General features: G+C 37.7%; 1 protein-coding gene across 1 annotated transcript in view; it reads left to right on the top strand.

Moving 5' to 3' along the window:
* LOC132915180 (uncharacterized) overlaps window positions 1–6,494 on the top strand; it is a 204,860-nt gene extending 198,366 nt beyond the window's left edge. Inside the window, exon 9 of the mRNA XM_060974903.1 lies at window positions 6,485–6,494. The gene's annotated coding sequence lies outside the window, so the exon portion shown is untranslated. The remainder of the gene's footprint in view (window positions 1–6,484) is intronic.
* The last annotated feature ends 12,905 nt before the right edge of the window (window positions 6,495–19,399 follow it).

The following is a 19,399-nucleotide window of genomic DNA, read 5'->3' as shown; positions in this document are numbered from 1 at the left end:
AATTGTACATATGTTTGCTATTTCTGTAAATGAGTGTTACGTATCCAATATCCAGTGAATCCAGACGCTCACAGTGTTGATTGTTGTCGCGAACGATTATACTCGCCTCTAATATATATCTGTAAATTCTATAGAATTTAGGACACCAACCGACGGTTTGACTTTGCCTGTGTTTACTGGGAGTCGGTCGAACGATATAAATAGAGAAGGACAGGGACTTAGGAAGGAGAATAAAACAGGATTTCGAGAAGCGAAGATAGAGAACAACGAAAATGAAAAGCAAGTTAAGAGTTAGAAGGAGAAGGAGGAAGAGAAGAGGGATTAGAAGAGGAGATTTTAGGAGATACGGAAGAAGACTTTAGAAAATCGATTCTTGAGTTTTCACGACTCGATCGCCTGAATTCTAAAAATATCACAACGTTACACACACACACACACACACACACGCGCGCGCGCGCGCGCGCGCGCACACACACACACACACACACACACACACACACACACACACACACCTAAAATCTTGTTTGCATTAGGCAATTTTTGGACGAACGATTAAGTCGATGAACCTTAATTAGGTTGTTCGAATTCGCACATGTAAATACAGTTTCAAACAAGTTGGCTTTTAGTCGTTCAACCAAAAATGGTCCTAAATGACACGGCGGAGCGTGTCGCGTAATTTCTGAATAATTACACAACTGTTGATTTGTGGAATAGTCTTTATTCTTTAGACTTAGTGTTTTATTACAAAGGTCAATATTGTGACTGAATTGGAATTAGAAATGGAACTGTTTGAACGGTCTCGTACCATCAAAGAAGAAAGCTCGGCGTGGGTGTTCCCTTTGGAACTCAGAACGCGGATTCGTTGTCCACACTTTTTGGTGGAAAAGTGAGGGTAACGATCCGCGATGCCCATTGGTAAATGAATTAGGTAGTAAAGACAAGGAGAGCTAGATATGACTCGTGGGCATCCTTGTTTATGGGAAAAGTCTTATCTTGCCAGGTACCCGCTTTCTCCGTATTAGGTAAGAGTCGAGTGCAACAAACATAAACCGAAAATGTTTAAGTGAAGAAAACTGAAACTGAACAAATTCGGTTTATGTCGTCTTCTTAGGCCTGCTGCGAGTTATTAAAACAATAGATAGGTCTTGGCGTCCGGACTACGGGGAATCTCGCAAGGACCGACACATCTGGCGTACCACATGGCAAAAAGGAAAGTTGATTCGTGACAAGCGCGACGTTTTGTGACGAGTGACTATAGTCGCGTATAGTACGTACATATATGAATAGCATTTAATAGAGAGCCACTATAGTCGTTCGTCGTAACGGAAGGAAATAGTACAAGAAATTGAATACATTCAATACATTTTGACCATTGTAACAGAATCAATACGTTTTGACCTTATATGTCGAAACAATGCTAATCCTTATTTAACAATATTTTGATGCATTTTTAATGTTTGCTTTACCCAATCTAATTTTTTCACATCTTGGCAGTAAACTTTTCAACGGTTTAAGGATCCGCTATAAATTTTAGGATTTATTTAGCTAAGATTCTGCAAAATATTACAAACAACTTTTATCACGTTGCTTCAAAATCTAAAGTTTTCTGAAAAAGAACAGACCGAAATTTGACGTTGATTTATACTTTGCTTCAGTGCATAATACATATCTTTGTAATAAAAAAAAAAAAAAAAAAAAAAAAAAAAACTGACAAAACATGGATCACGTTGCGTTCGCTTAACTTCAAATTTTAAATCGAAATCTAATAAATATTTAACAGAATTTTTTCTCACTATATTTTGAACAATATTACACATTTCTGAAATCAATTATTTCATATAGAAGGACGTAGCAATATCAAAGTTTAAATTACTATAATCCTACTAAAATATCTCGTTACTGTAACTTCTTCAACATCCCCGTAAAATAGCTGAAAATGAAAAAGATATATCTGCCTGTAACAACGTATATTCGTACTAACTACCTTATCCAACTGTCGTGGCATTGTTTCGCGCAAGAATATAACATGGCATACAATCATACGAGACTAAACGTATGAATTCTCTCTTTCCGTTCCAGATCGTAGACCATTACCCTGATCTATGCATGATCCGTGTAAGCGGATATAAATATCGGCGCGAGAACAACAACGAGGTCCACCGACCTCCGGTCCTCGAAATATTTTATTCTCCGCTGCCCGAAGGAAGTATGATTGTATTGGATTTTGAACAAACATTAACCGGTGGAGTAGTGGCCGCTCCGGCCACAGTTAGGACGCATAACAGAAGGGTCCTTCGGCTTTACATTTTTCTGTTATCTTATTTTCAAACATAGACCATAGGCCATAGACCAGAGCGACTCATATGACAAAGACGAAGGAGTTGCCCATACTAGTACTAGATGCTTTAAATGTAGATGTTTTAGATGTAGGTTTTTAGATAAATGTTTTGTGTGTTAAAATAAAATTTTTTTTTTGTTTATTTTGGTTATTTATCATTTGTCCTTGTGGACATTTGGTAAAGTGTCATATCTTGTAGGTGAAGAAAAAAAGATATGACCTACAAGATATGACCTACAAGATATGACACTTTACCAAATGTCCACAAGGACAAATTGTAAAATAACCAAAATAAAAAAAAAAATTTTATTTTATTTTATTTTGGCGGCTGCCAATTAAAATAAAATATAATAAAATGACGTGTCAGTGTTGTAACCGTAGGATTTGATGTTTGCCTGTAAATTACTGTATAGTTACGCAAAATAAAAGAAACACCTACGGTATGTCGATTTTCTTTCGATTTTCCCTTTATCCTTATATTATCTATATTATATATGTGTAATATACGTCATGGTTCTAAATCCGTGTGAAGTCAGGCAAATTCTGTGACCCAAGATAATATGGAAATCAAGAATAACAATATTATTTATATTGAGGGTATTATAATTATATACTATAATAGTATATAATATTATAATTTACAGCTACATAATATTATATAGTGCTTTAAGTTAATAGTGTTATATATTAAGACGTCCTTAGTGAGGAGTCCCCACACTTCTAGCAGCAAAATGACGTTCGGTCCCGCGCGATTCTTCTGACGATGGATATAATAGCACGTACATGTTCCGTATACTTTGTAGTTGCAGGCGACTGACTTGTCGGGGTAAGTCGCAACTTTAGAGTCGCGCGCGATCCTTAATCGCGGTAGTACGAATAAAAATTGTGCCATATTCGGCAATGGATTTTATAATCGCGTGGCTAGTCGCAAATGGAAAGCACGCTTCAGACGGCAACGTTGGAAGACCAGAAAAATAAAGCTCTTCTGTCTCACAAAAGAAAGATACGTACATATGTGTTTCCTTATTCTTTCAAATTTTGGCGCTGCTGCGCCAATTTACGGCTATTAAAATATGGAGAGGACTTGGAGAGGTATTATAAGGAACTTTATTCTAATATTCACGTAATTGCTCGCCACGTGTGATACTCGCCAGAGATCTAGGGCATAAGATTTTCACACTGCGCTTCTCTCTTTTCTCTCAACGGAGTCCTAGGCCATCGTACGACGCTCGCATACATACTACGAAGGGGATACATACTTGTGTGTGGTTGTGCTATACGTTACCTCCCTCTCGCACGTACAATACAAATGTACCGTATGCCGCTCTTAGTTTGAAAAACCTGACTATGAAGCGGGAAAGGTGATAAATGATGAACTTTTGACAATACTGATAACGAGTCAACAGTTCAGTACTTTCCTCAGAATCTTGAGGGAGAAAAATTACCTAGAGAAAATAATAACAAATTTGTTAAGTTTATTAATATATTCACATCGTAGACCGTAGGCGATACATTGTATGTCCCATGAGACATGCGACATGCCGCGAGACCAAGCGCCGATTTTCAAATTTTATAATTGGACATGGATACACAACTATCTTGCGACTATACTATTATTATCAGTACCAGAAATGCGTTCGGTTGCCGTCGATCGTTTGGTAGTCGACATATTATCTTTGAAGAGAACGCTTTGTATATAGTAAGTATCTATACTAATAAATTACATGTATGCCTTTAACATTATCATTTTGTATAGTGCTTCTCCCTATAATATATATTAATATATAATATAAAATTTAAAATTCATTTCTGGTGACTTAAAGGACATAAGTATAACTTGTATGACTTGTGTATGGCTGTGCATTACGTTATTTGCAAATTAATTAGCAACAGTAATTAATTTAAGTTTCTAGTATTATCGTAATATTAAATGATTATTCTTAGGAAGAAAATTACTCTGTACGTGCACATATCTTAAGTTGCTAAAAGTTAAATTACAACAAGACATGTAATGGGTTAATAGTGTACGATAATTAAAAAGAGTGTCATTTTTTATAAATTACGAAAAAGTTACTTATATCTGAACTAAGAAATGTCATAAATATCATAAAACGGAAGCAGAAGAAATAAAATTGAAAGATAGAATGAGAAAGAGTAATATTTTAAACGTGAAGGTTAGGTGTTAAATTCTACTCAAATCAAATAAAATATTTAATTAAATATAAAAAGAAGTTAAAGTATTTACTTAGTTATGTTTATTCCAAATTGTTTGTTTCGATATAATTTTTGCAAAATATTAAAGAATATATACTTACGTAAATAAGAATATTACTTTCAAAGTCGAAACAATCATATAAACATTGATGTACGTGCATTATAAATTCATAATTTTATTTTATATACTTTGTTTCAGATAGAGAAATGAACATTGTTTTGCTCATTAGCAGTTGGTAGATAATGATGTTAAATCATGTGACGTAATTTGATATGCTAGTTCCCTTAGATGGGAACACTATCATGCATGTATACAACTTTCCAGTGAAGCAAATAAGAAGAGAAACCTTTGTTTGAGTTAATGAATTAAAAACTATTTGAAAGTGGTGTGTAGAACAGTATAAATCAGAGAGATGACAACCGAAGTTACATAGTCACAACCTTTCGAAAACTTAAAAGAATTATTCGATAACGTGGGTAATTTGAAACCATGACCGGAAATTGAATAACTACGAGATTCAACTGATTATGTGTACAGTGGTTTAGAAATAAGCGCAGAAAGAACGCAGTTAGAAAAATTGGATAGAGAAGTACATCCTAAAACGTTGCTTCATCATGATATGAAAGGTGGCTGCCTAGAAGACAGGTAATAGAAATCGCTATATTTATCAATTCATATATTATACATAATATACCCGTGATTTTTCAGATTTATATATCGATCAGAATCTTATGATTCTTACCTATTTTATCACTGGAGTGTTATTGACACGTTTGTGTATTCTAGTCATCATTTCATAACTGCGCCACCTTTTGGATGGATTAATGTAGCACATAATCATGGTGTACAAGTTCTTGGTACTGTAATTACGGAAAGAGAGAAGGTACCTGGGATGTAATACTTGAATCTCAGGAAGAAGTAAGAAGATTTGCAGATGCATTAATACTTGTTGCAAAATTTTATAAATTCGATTTTATAAGTCTGGTTGTTAAATATTGAAAATACCATTAAAAGTGAGCAAGTTAATAATTTAATTTATTTTGTAAAATATCTAACAGAAAATATTCATGAAGCAATTAGAAATTCTGAAATCATATGGTACGACGGCGTAACCAATGAAGGAAAATTCAATTGGCAAAATGAGCTTAATTACAATTGTTTCTGTTTGTAAATTTTATTTAATGTTCTGAATACAATGTTTCAGAGATTTCTTTTTAAACTGCGATGGCATTTACTTGAATTATAACTGGACGAAATCAAAATTGGAAAACGGTTTGGCACTTGCAAAAAATCACAGCAGAGATATTCATGATATTTATGTAGGACTTGATATTTGGGGAAGATGTTGTCCTGGTGGTGGTGGATTTAATTCAACATATGTAATTACAATATTACTTATTTTATTGTAGCATATAGTCATTTAATATTTCATTAAACCATTATAATCTACAGGCTTTACCAAAAATACGACACTAAGGACTTTCTGTCGCGCTTTTTGGTCCAGGTTGGACTCACGAATTTTTCGTATCTAAGACATTCCAAGAAATAGAAGATCTATTTTGGGCACAGTTGTTTCCTTATTTATATGTTCATGTACCTATCTACGAAGAAGAAGTATTCAAAACATCATTTTGCCGTGGCAGTGGTAGCTTGTATTATCGCTGTGGTCAGGTACATTAAATATCTCACATTATTTTTAACAAACTGAATTTATCATAAAAGATATAACTTAGAAAACACGAAGTTGGCACCCTGCTGGGGGTAGCCACCCACACGATATGTTTATTTTTATTTTATTTTTTTTATTACCGATGAGATATAACACTTTACCAAATGTCCTTCAGGACAAATTGTAAAAACCAAAATAAACCATATATATATTTATTCATTTATATATAAAAACTGAATTTATTACATGAATATATTATAACTGAAATGTACATATTTTATGCAGGCACTATATGAAAAGGATGGGAAAAGATTTAAACACAAACCATTTTACAATTTATCCCTGCAAAATCCACAAATATCAGTACCTATACCGCACATGAAATTTACATCATCGCCTCAACTTCCAGAACCGAAAAGTGAAAACGATCGAAATGAGTGTTCAAAAGAACCGATACAATATGTTTATGAAACGAGGAAGAATGTTATTCGAGTATTAAAAAATGTTGTAAATATTGAAAATAAAATGCCAATGCATCGAACTGTCAGAATTTGATATCTTTGTCCACGGGGATAAGACCACTGAGACAACAGTAACAACATAGAGATCATCCTCCAGACCATAAATAATAATAATCTTTAAAATTGCTACAGGACAAACACCGAATCTTTCGCACCTTAGATCGGCTGAAGAAGCGCTTCGGCACTCTATGTTACTCTATCCCATCGGTCATCGAACACGGCAAGGGATATAGAGCCATAAAAATGCTTATCAGCAAGGCCTCTGACAGATCCCGAGTTCTCTGCACTCAGAGAATTAAAGATTCCAAAACCACGTTTCCGCAAGTAAGACGAATGCTATACCTCTTGATCGGCGCCCTCAAATTTTCTTCGGACGATTCTCACCGTCTTCCATAGTTGAATAACCTCCTCGTGTGACAGAACAGAAGATACATCGTTACTGGTACCAAGTCGACAAATAAGTCCACTTTGTGACGTCTCAGGTACCGCCGGCTTCCCAGAACTTACTAGTAACGCGATGACATGCCAAGAATAAACGTCTACGCAACACGTGCTTCTGTTATTCACGATCTTGTGTCGTTTCTTCCTTTCAAGTTATAAACTGTTCTTTGTACAGGTCTTTAATTAGTATTGTGCTTGCGTGCTATTTCATCACTTCAAACTTGTTAAACTTTTATCACTCGTTCCAACAGCACTTGTTATTTGTATGTAGCGAAGCATTCTTTATCCGGTCTCCTTTCTACCGCGCGAAAAGTTTCGTGAATCCCACAAGACTACTGGGGACAAATTTTGGAAGTGTGCGCCGAAATGTGTATGATGATATTCTCAGATTCCCAAATTTCATAATCTTGAAAATGCAGATTTTCGTTGAGCCGCTGGAACAGGGTCTGTATCTTCACCTGAGGAAACAGGGCTAGTAACCGCTCCGGCTCTGATGTCTCAGAGAATTATTTCACATCGGTAGATTCGTTAACGATTCAATTTAAGTTGCTGAATGGGATAGGTTATCAGGCTTCGATATCTTCAACGCAGTACCAATATAGCTATAGCTCCCGCAAAGATGCACATTCTTCTTCTCCTTGATGCTCAATGATCTCTTGTACCAGCATACTTTTCTAAGATATGGAAGATGGGGAAAGTAGTTCCCTTGCTGGGGAAGGATAAGAACAAACCAAATCCAGCCAGGTACAGATCAACGAGTTTGCTGTTTGCAGAGTATCCATTAGTAAGGTCTTTGAGAGTGTGATACGGAGACTCATACCGTTTCATTGCAAAGAGGCTGCCGTTCCTCCCGATCAGCAATTTGGCTTCCGGGTCAAATACAGTAAGGTCCACGCCATAATAAAATTCGTGACAGGCGTCTGCTGGTAGCAAAACTCTACTCATAGTCCTGGAAAGGGATTTTGACATGTTTCGATCGAGCGGTTTGCTATAAAAGCTGATACGATACGGTTTCTTTAAACATGCAGTTCAGGTGATTTGGTCCACAATCTTCGAAATGTGTCTCATTGGATGTCAAGCTCGAATATCGTCTTCGGAGTGAATAACTGTCTGCAACAGGGAATGTTCAACACCTCCATCCTGTTCAATTTGTATTTTAGTCGTGCTTCGAGCCTCTTCCATCTGAATAGCGACTTCAACCTATGCGCGTTAGTATTTGCCAATGGCCTCCTCATTTACGCGATGGGAATGTATGTCATCCAAAATTAATTCCAAGCTACAGGAAATTTTCGATCGAATTATGGTTTGCTGTGGTAACTGAAAGTTCCGTACATTCTCGCTGATTTCTTATCACCGGCAATAGCCCCTATCCGTTCCGCATAAGAAAATGGTCAAATATCCCGGTATATATTTGTATTGCAAATTACAGATTACACAGCACGTTAAGACGCAAATGTAAAATAAACCAGAAAAGACTATTATAGCAAATAAAGGTTCGGTCCTCTCAAAGCATCTCTGCGTGAAATGTAGTCTTCTGTTGTACAAATTGCTGTCACCAATCCTATCCCGACTTATGCCTGTCCGATTTGGCTAAATGTCACAACGAGTCAGATGGACCAGCTCAGGCGTTTCAAACGGTAATGTCCGGGGCATTGCATGGGGCTGTATCGCACGAGCTATTTTACATACCAATACAAATATTTTACATAATTTTATATACTATATACAAGTTGCACATAGCTTTTAAATCTCTTGTATCTGTAGGACGCGATGAGAGTGCCATGGACTCTCAGTTGACCTGTTTATGTTAGAATTAGCGAAGAATCATAGAGTCAAAGTACGTCTAATCGTCGATCAACTTTGGTGGAGATTCATTAGATCCAAATCATTACTTGTATTATTTTTTTTTAAATGAATTCAAAGTAGAGTATGCACTATCTATTTTCCACTTCAGGATTGATATTTCAACAAAACTGCGCGCATGCATAAACCATGATAAATAATTTACGACTGTAACTATAATGCATTTTTATATGCTACTGAGAACACCTACACCTCGTTAGCAGCGCGATACTAGTAACGATACTAGTGATTTAGTACGGGAATTGCTGGAAATTTTAAGAATAATCACCATTTTGGGCAACTTGTCTGAAAGCTAATTTCTCTGCGATTTCGATGGTATTGTAATATGTTGCAAGGATCAATATTGTGGACAATTTTGTTTTCCTATACATGTGTAACTGATGATCGTTAGTTTACAAATTATGTAGAAAAAGAAACACACTTTGCAAAAACTTGACAAGCCTTCTATCATCTTGCGATATACTGTACAAAGACGAACACATGCGTATAGGCGAAACAAAAAACGAAGTCAAATACGAAATCAAAACAAAAACCCTAGCGCTCAAAACAAACGATAGTTTCACTCATCTGTTAGATAAACTCGAGCGAGCACCAAAGGTAATAGACAATTTACAAGGCTATAAAACCACGATCGATAAAATAGGCGACGAGATAGAAACCCTTAATTTCGAACACAGAATCAAAGATATACAGTATTGGGGACTAACCACGCTCCAGACATTAGGGTACATAGCATTAGGCATTCTAGGTATATATGGATTAAACAAAATAGGGGTATTCGAATGCATCAGGAAATGTATACCGAACAAATTATGTATCAATCTATTGCGCTGCCGAAATGAAACCGTAATCAACAGCCACAATGCGACAGCCCCGCCAGTACCAAGCACCCTGGCCTCGAGACCCAACATCCATATTCCAACCGATACATAATTCCTCTTGAGGAAGAGGAGGAATCAGCTGTAATTTTCAAGCCACGTCAAGTCCGATTCAACGTAAGTCTTCTGAAGACAACTTAAGAGACCAAGCTCAATCGAGGAAGGGGGGAATGTCACAGGTGCAAATCAAGCAGCTATATGATAAACCAGCATCCGCTCTCAGGCGCCTGGACGGCATATATGTACGACCAAAGACTGCTCCCACTCCAGCGAATAAAAGAATATAAATGCTTCGTTCCAAATCATCCAGTCAGTCTAAAAAAACATTTCTTAACTAACTCAAGTACCAAAAAATTGTATCATGGCGAAACGAAAACAGTATTGTACAAATTGAGAAAAAAAAAAAAAATAAAGAACTCGATCTCCTGTTAGGAAAAAAACAAGTTTCTTGTTTTTATCTTAATTTTTACGTGACAGCTGCCTCGGCTGGACGTGCCCGGTGTCGGAGTGCGTAGGCAGTACGCCGGCGTGGTGCGAGCAATCGATCGCTGGGCGTGCCCGGTGTCGGAGTGCGTAGGCAGTACGCCGGCGTGGTGCGAGCAATCGATCTGGGCAGGGGACCTGAGTGCCAGCAGCCGTAGTCCCTGAGCGACCAGCAGCCGTAGTCACTGAGCGACCAGCAGACTGCACAGGTCGGTGGCCATCAGAATTACGACGGGTTTCGCATCATTTCGGAGGCGGCAGCGGCGGTGCTCGATGGGCTTCCCCCGTACGAACTGCAGACCCTGAGGTGTCGTGAGATCTATCTTCGCAATCGAGATCTGCTGGACGAAGTTGGAGCGACGGTCGCGGTCGCCGAGGCGCGGTCTCGGCGGGAGCTGCTCGACAGAAGGCGCGCCGTGGCTGAGGGTACTCGGTTGGAGGAGGTGGCAGAGCGGCAGAGGGAGCGGGCTTCCCATCCCCTGAGGATTGACCGACGAGGGTGCGGCGGTGCCCTGTGTAGGAGTGCGTAGGCAGTACGCCGGCGTGGTGCAGAAATCGATTTGGGCAGGGGACCTGAGTGCCAGCAGCCGTAGTCACTGAGCGACCAGCAGACTGCACAGGTCGGTGGCCATCAGAATTACGACGGGTTTCGCATCATTTCGGCGACGGTGCTCGATGGGCTTCCCCCGTACGAACTGCAGACCCTGAGGTGTCGCGAGATCTATCTCCGCAATGGAGGTCTGCTGTGCGAAGTTGGAGCGACGGTCGCGGTCGCCGAGGCGCGGTCTCGGCGGGAGCTGCTCGACAGAAGATGCGCCGTGGCTGAGGGTACTCGGTTGGCGTTGGTGGCAGGTAGTCTCCTTGTATCTTTTACGGGTACCCTTACCTAGAGTCGATACTCATACAGGGCCCGGGTCACCGGACAGGACCAATCGGGGTCGGGATCACGCCCGACCGACGTACAAGGCACCCAGTGCACTTGCTTCCTTTATTAGCTAGGCCTGGCAGGGGCTTTCGCTCGTCTAAGGTAAAACGGGGCCACCTTCCCTTAGGCCCTACCGTCTCCCAGGACGGTTCCGGAGCAGTTGGTACGCTGCTCACCCGCCGGCGTAACCGTTTCCGGAGTACGATTGGAGATACCTCGCACCCGGGGGACCGGCCGCCTAACCAGCATTTGGCTATGAACCACGCCACCACGAGGCCATACCCAGTTTCGGACGAGCAGAGGGGTCGCTACTCCCTCCGGGCTAATACTCATCCTGCCCGTGGTACCAGCTTATGTCGCTGGTGGGACCACCGTGTGGATGTACGGCCACGTCACTGCTGGCCCTGCGACCTGCTAACAGGGCATTCAACAGACCAAGAAGGGACTTCACGCAAGCGGGGACGTGTGTCACTTTTGTGCCCAAGGAATTATCCCGGCGGTCCCTTCATTCGCGTCAGGATCGTGGCTGCGCTACTACCCATGACCGCGTAGAGAGAGCATGGCCGCACTTAAGCGCACGCATACTCCCGGCGATCATCCTTGCGGAGTACATAGGAACTCACGTAAGCGGAACGATTGTTCCGACGGTCCCCCTGGCTGCGGGAACGTGGGTTTGCCAGCCCCCATAGGCTCGCGCCCTCCCTGCGTGTGGCGTTGGCGTCAGAGCGGCAGAGGGAGCGGGCGTCCCATCCCGAGAGGTTTGGCCGACGAGGGCGCGGCGGTGCCGGTGGACGCGCCTACAGGAGACGCGCGAGAGCCGCAGCGACCTCCGAAGGGGATTGAAGTTAGGCGCTGGACCTTCCAGCACCCGGGAGGCACCAAGCAGTCCGGTTGGTGATCCGGACGGCCCCTGGGAGAGTGCGAGACGTAATATGGACAGAATTTTGTGCGCGGAGGGCCCGGTGTGTCGCCACAACGGTTCCCGGGCACCCCTCAGTCGCAATAGGGACGGTAATCGTGAAGGTTTTGGTCGGTTGGAGTCCGACACTACCACGCCGCTCTTCCTCGTAGAAGCGACGGGTGTCCGTGCGAATTTCCTCCACGAAAAAAAAAAAAAGTAATTAAGTTAAGAAGATTCTATGACTTATTCTACCACATACCAAAATAATGCTAATAGTACATAATAATATTAATAATAACCAAAATAATAATAATAACTATCAAAATAATAATAGAATAACTATTACATCGGAGGTGTTTTTTAGAATTATCGAGTCAGAAAACTTGCCTAGTGTATTTAGGCAAATAGATGTATAATGCGGGAAATTATTCTATGCAAAAATAAGTCGAAAGTGAAAAAATGTAGAATAACACTTTTTCATTTAAGTTTTCGTTTTTGAGAAAATACGATTTGAACATATTGAATAAAAGATTAGCCTGGTATATGTGTATTTAACAAATTTTCAAATTCGACTTTCTCGAAAACGAGATTTCAGACAAAAAAGAATGTTATTCTATATTCTTTATTTATTTACGCATGTTGAATAATCTCCTATCAATTGTTTATTTCTGTCCAATCGAGAATCAAACTCGTATACGTATGTAGTTGACACGCTTTTAAGTTTTATTTTTTCAAAACCGAAACCTGAAACTGAAAGAGATATAATCTAATTTTTTCACATCTTGGCAGTAAACTTTTCAACGGTTTAAGGACCCGCTATAAATTTTAGGATTTATTTAGCTAAGATTCTGCAAAATATTACAAACAACTTTTATCACGTTGCTTCAAAATCTAAAGTTTTCTGAAAAAGAACAGACCGAAATTTGACGTTGATTTATACTTTGCTTCAGTGCATAATACATATCTTTGTAATAAAAAAAAAAAAAAAAAAAAAAAAAAAAAAAAAAAAAAAAAAAAAAAAAAAAAAACTGACAAAACATGGATCACGTTGCGTTCGCTTAACTTCAAATTTTAAATCGAAATCTAATAAATATTTAACAGAATTTTTTCTCACTATATTTTGAACAATATTACACATTTCTGAAATCAATTATTTCATATAGAAGGACGTAGCAATATCAAAGTTTAAATTACTATAATCCTACTAAAATATCTCGTTACTGTAACTTCTTCAACATCCCCGTAAAATAGCTGAAAATGAAAAAGATATATCTGCCTGTAACAACGTATATTCGTACTAACTACCTTATCCAACTGTCGTGGCATTGTTTCGCGCAAGAATATAACATGGCATACAATCATACGAGACTAAACGTATGAATTCTCTCTTTCCGTTCCAGATCGTAGACCATTACCCTGATCTATGCATGATCCGTGTAAGCGGATATAAATATCGGCGCGAGAACAACAACGAGGTCCACCGACCTCCGGTCCTCGAAATATTTTATTCTCCGCTGCCCGAAGGAAGTATGATTGTATTGGATTTTGAACAAACATTAACCGGTGGAGTAGTGGCCGCTCCGGCCACAGTTAGGACGCATAACAGAAGGGTCCTTCGGCTTTACATTTTTCTGTTATCTTATTTTCAAACATAGACCATAGGCCATAGACCAGAGCGACTCATATGACAAAGACGAAGGAGTTGCCCATACTAGTACTAGATGCTTTAAATGTAGATGTTTTAGATGTAGGTTTTTAGATAAATGTTTTGTGTGTTAAAATAAAATTTTTTTTTTGTTTATTTTGGTTATTTATCATTTGTCCTTGTGGACATTTGGTAAAGTGTCATATCTTGTAGGTGAAGAAAAAAAGATATGACCTACAAGATATGACCTACAAGATATGACACTTTACCAAATGTCCACAAGGACAAATTGTAAAATAACCAAAATAAAAAAAAAAATTTTATTTTATTTTATTTTGGCGGCTGCCAATTAAAATAAAATATAATAAAATGACGTGTCAGTGTTGTAACCGTAGGATTTGATGTTTGCCTGTAAATTACTGTATAGTTACGCAAAATAAAAGAAACACCTACGGTATGTCGATTTTCTTTCGATTTTCCCTTTATCCTTATATTATCTATATTATATATGTGTAATATACGTCATGGTTCTAAATCCGTGTGAAGTCAGGCAAATTCTGTGACCCAAGATAATATGGAAATCAAGAATAACAATATTATTTATATTGAGGGTATTATAATTATATACTATAATAGTATATAATATTATAATTTACAGCTACATAATATTATATAGTGCTTTAAGTTAATAGTGTTATATATTAAGACGTCCTTAGTGAGGAGTCCCCACACTTCTAGCAGCAAAATGACGTTCGGTCCCGCGCGATTCTTCTGACGATGGATATAATAGCACGTACATGTTCCGTATACTTTGTAGTTGCAGGCGACTGACTTGTCGGGGTAAGTCGCAACTTTAGAGTCGCGCGCGATCCTTAATCGCGGTAGTACGAATAAAAATTGTGCCATATTCGGCAATGGATTTTATAATCGCGTGGCTAGTCGCAAATGGAAAGCACGCTTCAGACGGCAACGTTGGAAGACCAGAAAAATAAAGCTCTTCTGTCTCACAAAAGAAAGATACGTACATATGTGTTTCCTTATTCTTTCAAATTTTGGCGCTGCTGCGCCAATTTACGGCTATTAAAATATGGAGAGGACTTGGAGAGGTATTATAAGGAACTTTATTCTAATATTCACGTAATTGCTCGCCACGTGTGATACTCGCCAGAGATCTAGGGCATAAGATTTTCACACTGCGCTTCTCTCTTTTCTCTCAACGGAGTCCTAGGCCATCGTACGACGCTCGCATACATACTACGAAGGGGATACATACTTGTGTGTGGTTGTGCTATACGTTACCTCCCTCTCGCACGTACAATACAAATGTACCGTATGCCGCTCTTAGTTTGAAAAACCTGACTATGAAGCGGGAAAGGTGATAAATGATGAACTTTTGACAATACTGATAACGAGTCAACAGTTCAGTACTTTCCTCAGAATCTTGAGGGAGAAAAATTACCTAGAGAAAATAATAACAAATTTGTTAAGTTTATTAATATATTCACATCGTAGACCGTAGGCGATACATTGTATGTCCCATGAGACATGCGACATGCCGCGAGACCAAGCGCCGATTTTCAAATTTTATAATTGGACATGGATACACAACTATCTCGCGACTATACTATTATTATCAGTACCAGAAATGCGTTCGGTTGCCGTCGATCGTTTGGTAGTCGACATATTATCTTTGAAGAGAACGCTTTGTATATAGTAAGTATCTATACTAATAAATTACATGTATGCCTTTAACATTATCATTTTGTATAGTGCTTCTCCCTATAATATATATTAATATATAATATAAAATTTAAAATTCATTTCTGGTGACTTAAAGGACATAAGTATAACTTGTATGACTTGTGTATGGCTGTGCATTACGTTATTTGCAAATTAATTAGCAACAGTAATTAATTTAAGTTTCTAGTATTATCGTAATATTAAATGATTATTCTTAGGAAGAAAATTACTCTGTACGTGCACATATCTTAAGTTGCTAAAAGTTAAATTACAACAAGACATGTAATGGGTTAATAGTGTACGATAATTAAAAGGAGTGTCATTTTTTATAAATTACGATAAAGTTACTTATATCTGAACTAAGAAATGTCATAAATATCATAAAACGGAAGCAGAAGAAATAAAATTGAAAGATAGAATGAGAAAGAGTAATATTTTAAACGTGAAGGTTAGGTGTTAAATTCTACTCAAATCAAATAAAATATTTAATTAAATATAAAAAGAAGTTAAAGTATTTACTTAGTTATGTTTATTCCAAATTGTTTGTTTCGATATAATTTTTGCAAAATATTAAAGAATATATACTTACGTAAATAAGAATATTACTTTCAAAGTCGAAACAATCATATAAACATTGATGTACGTGCATTATAAATTCATAATTTTATTTTATATACTTTGTTTCAGATAGAGAAATGAACATTGTTTTGCTCATTAGCAGTTGGTAGATAATGATGTTAAATCATGTGACGTAATTTGATATGCTAGTTCCCTTAGATGGGAACACTATCATGCATGTATACAACTTTCCAGTGAAGCAAATAAGAAGAGAAACCTTTGTTTGAGTTAATGAATTAAAAACTATTTGAAAGTGGTGTGTAGAACAGTATAAATCAGAGAGATGACAACCGAAGTTACATAGTCACAACCTTTCGAAAACTTAAAAGAATTATTCGATAACGTGGGTAATTTGAAACCATGACCGGAAATTGAATAACTACGAGATTCAACTGATTATGTGTACAGTGGTTTAGAAATAAGCGCAGAAAGAACGCAGTTAGAAAAATTGGATAGAGAAGTACATCCTAAAACGTTGCTTCGTCATGATATGAAAGGTGGCTGCCTAGAAGACAGGTAATAGAAATCGCTATATTTATCAATTCATATATTATACATAATATACCCGTGATTTTTCAGATTTATATATCGATCAGAATCTTATGATTCTTACCTATTTTATCACTGGAGTGTTATTGACACGTTTGTGTATTTTAGTCATCATTTCATAACTGCGCCACCTTTTGGATGGATTAATGTAGCACATAATCATGGTGTAAAAGTTCTTGGTACTGTAATTACGGAAAGAGAGAAGGTACCTGGGATGTAATACTTGAATCTCAGGAAGAAGTAAGAAGATTTGCAGATGCATTAATACTTGTTGCAAAATTTTATAAATTCGATTTTATAAGTCTGGTTGTTAAATATTGAAAATACCATTAAAAGTGAGCAAGTTAATAATTTAATTTATTTTGTAAAATATCTAACAGAAAATATTCATGAAGCAATTAGAAATTCTGAAATCATATGGTACGACGGCGTAACCAATGAAGGAAAATTCAATTGGCAAAATGAGCTTAATTACAATTGTTTCTGTTTGTAAATTTTATTTAATGTTCTGAATACAATGTTTCAGAGATTTCTTTTTAAACTGCGATGGCATTTACTTGAATTATAACTGGACGAAATCAAAATTGGAAAACGGTTTGGCACTTGCAAAAAATCACAGCAGAGATATTCATGATATTTATGTAGGACTTGATATTTGGGGAAGATGTTGTCCTGGTGGTGGTGGATTTAATTCAACATATGTAATTACAATATTACTTATTTTATTGTAGCATATAGTCATTTAATATTTCATTAAACCATTATAATCTACAGGCTTTCCCAAAATACGACACTAAGGACTTTCTGTCGCGCTTTTTGGTCCAGGTTGGACTCACGAATTTTTCGTATCTAAGACATTCCAAGAAATAGAAGATCTATTTTGGGCACAGTTGTTTCCTTGTTTATAGCAAACGGAAGTCAACACGAACCAATACTAGTTCTCGGCAATAATACCGGCTTAAAATCCATCGTTCGTTATAAATAAAGGGATTTGGTTACCAACTGGAAAAGATGGTAAGTCTACAAAATATAAATTGAAATATTTGTAACATAAAAAACAAAAAATAATTAAACCTAAAAAACATTTTATTAGAAGAATAAAATAATTGTAGGGATATGTAATGTCATTACATTACATTATTATATTAAATATTTATATAGCATGAGTTATGATTATACTCTAAATAAATGTACCTCACACAGATATATTTTTCTTGTTTAGAAAGCAGATATATATGTGTCTGGTTAACATTATGATTAGCTGCCTGTAAGGAATCTTCATTTGGACTAGACCAACCACAATAGCCATACGGACGACGATGCGCTAGCCACTAGCACTGCAATCGACAAGCAATACACCATACCCAAAACAACAGCACAAGAAATTAGAAGTATAATCGAAAAAACAAAAAACAACAAAGCACCAGGAATCGATCTAATCAATGGCAAAATATTGAAAAACCTCCCTCCAAAAGCGATACGACTAATCACTATAATATTCAATGCAATACTAAGAATACAATATTATCCTACATTATGGAAACAGGCACAAATCATAATGTTACCCAAACCAGGCAAAGACCCACATGAAGCAACATCTTACAGACCAATATCACTACTCCCCGTGCTCTCCAAAATACTAGAAAAAGTAATATACGCCCGGCTAAAACCAATAATAGAGAAGGAAAAATTAATACCAGACCATCAATTTGGATTCAGAAACAAACACTCCACCATAGAACAAATGCACAGACTTGTCAATGAAATAATACACACAATAGAAAACAAACAATATTGTACAGCCCTATTCATGGACATAGAGAAAGCATTCGACAAAATAAACCACGAAAGCCTAATTCAAACAATCAAGAAACAATTCCCGGAAAAAATATGCCAAATAATAAAATCATACATAAGCAACAGAACCTTCACAGTAAAAATCAAGGACGCACACTCCGAAGCCAAAGACATCAAAGCAGGTGTTCCACAAGGAAGCGTCCTAGGACCCATACTATACACGCTATACACAGCCGTGCTAGTCAGGCACACCAACCCTGTAACAGCAGCCACGATACTACAAGAGCACATCACAAAAATAGAAAAGTGGCTACAAGACAAACAAATCAATGCTAACCCTAACAAATGCAACCACATCACATTCACATTGAGAAAACAGATAACACCAAACATCTTCCTGAACGGCACGCAAATAACACAAACAAGGCAAGTCAAATACCTTGGACTTCACATAGATACACACTTCACATGGAAACAGCACATCAAATCAATAATAGACAAAATACAGATAGCAAGGAGACAAATGCACTGGCTAACAAGCGGAAAATCCAAACTAAGCACAGAAAACAAACTGAAAATATACAAAATAATCATAAAGCCAATCTGGACATACGGAATTCCACTATGGGGAACAGCAGCAATGAGCCACATAAACAAAATAGAAACAATCCAAGCCAAAATCCTTAGAACAATGGTAAACGCCCCGTGGTACGTTAGAAACGAGGACATACGGAAAGACCTGGGAATACCAACGGTGAAGGAAGAGATTACCAGATTCGCAACAAGATGCAGAATAAGAACAGAAACACACCCGAA

Source organism: Bombus pascuorum, chromosome 16, assembly GCF_905332965.1.
Source record: "Bombus pascuorum chromosome 16, iyBomPasc1.1, whole genome shotgun sequence".
Lineage (NCBI taxonomy): Eukaryota > Metazoa > Arthropoda > Insecta > Hymenoptera > Apidae > Bombus > Bombus pascuorum.
The sequence above is the reverse complement of the archived record's forward strand: the minus strand, read 5'-3'. Positions and strand labels throughout refer to the sequence as shown.